The sequence below is a fragment of the Dermacentor andersoni genome, chromosome 1 (assembly GCF_023375885.2).
Source record: "Dermacentor andersoni chromosome 1, qqDerAnde1_hic_scaffold, whole genome shotgun sequence".
Classification (NCBI taxonomy): Eukaryota; Metazoa; Arthropoda; class Arachnida; order Ixodida; family Ixodidae; genus Dermacentor; species Dermacentor andersoni.
Window position 1 is genome coordinate 52931211 of NC_092814.1, and position 2894 is coordinate 52934104.

Genomic DNA, 2894 nt, shown 5'->3' on the forward strand with positions numbered 1-2894 from the left:
CGACCGATTACCTAACCCGATATGCCGAGACATCCTCTCTAATCAGTGCAACGGCCGTTGAAGTGGCTGAATTCTTTGTCACCAAGATAGTATTACGACACGGTGCCCCTGCAATTATTATCACGGACCGAGGAACTTCGTTCACCGCCGATTTGACGCAATCCATCATGAAATTGACTCATACCAGCCACAGGAAGACAACTGCCTATCATCCTCAAACAAATGGGTTAATCGAGCGATTGAACAGGACGCTCGGTCAGGACGTCAATTTACGTAGACTTAGAACACCGTACATGGGACAAGATCCTACCCTATGCGACATTCGCCTACAATACCGCATTGCAAGAAACCACTCAAGTAACGCCATTCCAACTTGTTTTTGGTCGAACAGTTACCACACCCTTGGATGCAATGCTGCCTGTCAGCGACAGTACAGAACAGAACCCTGACGTCAGTGACTTTACACAGAGGGCCGAAGAAGCACGTCAGCTGGCGCGACATCGCATTCAACAAAGGCACCGCATCGACGCGGACCGTTACAACCTGCGACGAAGGGAAGTCGAGTATGCACCAGGTGACAGGGTATGGGTGTGGACCCCCGTGCGGACGCGCGGCCTGTCCGAAAAGCTTTTGCGCCGTTACTTCGGCCCTCACCGAGTACTTCGCCGCATCAGTCCCCTGAACTACGAAGTTACGCCAGAAGGACAAGTGAGCTCATCACGATGCCGGCGTCGCACAGAAACTGTACATGTGGTCAGACTGAAGCCATATTATGACAGGCAGTGATTATTCGACCAAACATCTTTTCTGTGCCATATACCACTTTAGTGTGGACAACTGCTTGTGAACAATTTCGTCGCTTTACGCATCGGGACGATGCGTTTTGAAGGAGGGGATAATGATACAAGGCAGAAACATTTAAACAACGCGCGCAGGTTCGTGCGCCCCCTCAAGACGACAACGGAGTATTGAAGGCAAAGAGGACGAAATAATGGCGCGTGTTTTCGCCGCACGCACTCGCATCGCAGGTGGCCGTTGTCGGCGTCTACAAGAAGAAGACGAGGTGAAGCGACGCTCGAGAGAGAAGAAGAAGGCCTTCCTGATCTCCCGTTTAGAACGCGGCAGTGCTTTTTATTTACCCCAGGGCACAAGTTCGCCCACAATAAATAGTTGTATCTGGATTTCCTTAACTGTCCGTTACAATATGTATATATATATCTTAAGAAGTTAATCAACAAAGACACCAAGAACAATACAGGGGAAATTACTTGTACTTTCTAATTCAAATAAAGAAATTATAAATTAATGGAACTGAAAGGGGATGAAAAAAAGTTGCCGCAGGTGGGAAACGATCCCACGTCTTCGCATTACGCGTGCGATGCTCTACCAATTGAGCTACCACCGGCGTCGTCCTCCCATCCACTTTCTGCGGTATTTATGTGTCATTACTAGAACTAACCCTGGGAGTGTTACCCAGCGCCACCACTCAGAATAATAATAAACCACTAACCACTCCAAAATAATAATTAAAATCGGGCGCCTCGGTTAACTCCCGTTCTTCTCGGCACACACACACACACACACACACACACACACACACACACACACACACACACACACACACACACACACACACACACACACACACACACACACACACACACACACACACACACACACGCACACGCACACGCACACGCACACGCACATACACACACACACACACACACACACACGCACACACACCTATTATGTCGCTTTGCCGCGTGTTCTACTATAGAATAGTGATTAAACCTCGTGAATTTGTTTTCTTGTCTATGCCCCACTTTTATTTACAATTTTATTTCGGCCTCCGTCTCGCGGCTGAACTGTTGGCGTGTGCACACGAAGGAAAATTGTACCCGTCTTTGAATATTTTCATTGCGGCATGCGAGCGTAGTAATTGCGTAAAATCACGAGCTGAAATTGCAGCAATCCGCTTCATACGAACCGTGCACCGTTGAGAGGCATATGCATGTACAGGTAATTGACCTGGATATTACGCAACGCTTGCGACCATTTCGTAGGATTACTAAGACGGGATCGCAACTGCGGCGTGGTATGTATACGTGACATGTGTGATAGTGGAACGTTCGTGATTAAACGGAGAGGAGAAAGGGTGAACTTGTTTGCGATGGTTTGTTACCTGCGTAATATATTCTGAGACTTGTGATATTTCATGCGGTTTCGCAATAGTATATAAGTGCTTCAGGTTTTCCCTGTGAAGTACTTCGAAAGTACGTAGAATCACGTTGCGCCTACGCATCTCCTACGTATATTCTTTGTGTGCTGTCGTGGTTGGGGACCATGGTTTGGAGTCTGGCGTCCCACAGAGAGTAGCCATAGAGTTTATGCGCCGTCGGTGTATTTTCAAAAGAGGGAGCTGGCACCACACGATGACTAAGCGGGTCGACGCCGTCGTGCGTTACTTCATGCGGAGAGTGGCTTGTATAGGAGGAACCGAGGTTAGGAGGTGCATGGATGGATGGATACAACTTTCTTGTACGTCCGGCAAGGTTTAACGCGACCCGGGCTCAGGTCTGCCATGGGGGAACGTCAAGGCCCTGGCTCAACGCCGCCTCACGGGCTTGCTGGACTGCCCACGTCTGGATTCCGAGGTCTGAGCTGCGCAGAGCGGCGGCCCACCTCGACGACAGGGTCTCCGGAGTAACTGCCATCCCTCCTATAACTACATCGCACTCCCACAGCATGTGTTTGAGTGTTGCTGGTCCTCCCTGGCACAATTTGCACGTGTCGTCCTGATGCTTATCTGGGAAGATACGTTTCAGACGGAATGGATTAGGGAAGGTGTTCGTCTGGAATTGTCGCCAGGCGACGGCCTTTGGACTCGACGG

At 49.6% G+C, this 2894-nt stretch overlaps 1 non-coding gene across 1 annotated transcript; it reads right to left on the minus strand.

Annotated features, from left to right (window-relative positions):
* Positions 1-1333: 1333 nt before the first annotated feature.
* On the minus strand, positions 1334-1406 carry TRNAT-CGU (transfer RNA threonine (anticodon CGU)). Its single transcript has one exon. It is a non-coding gene; the product is annotated as a tRNA-Thr (tRNA).
* Between the last annotated feature and the right edge of the window lie 1488 nt (positions 1407-2894).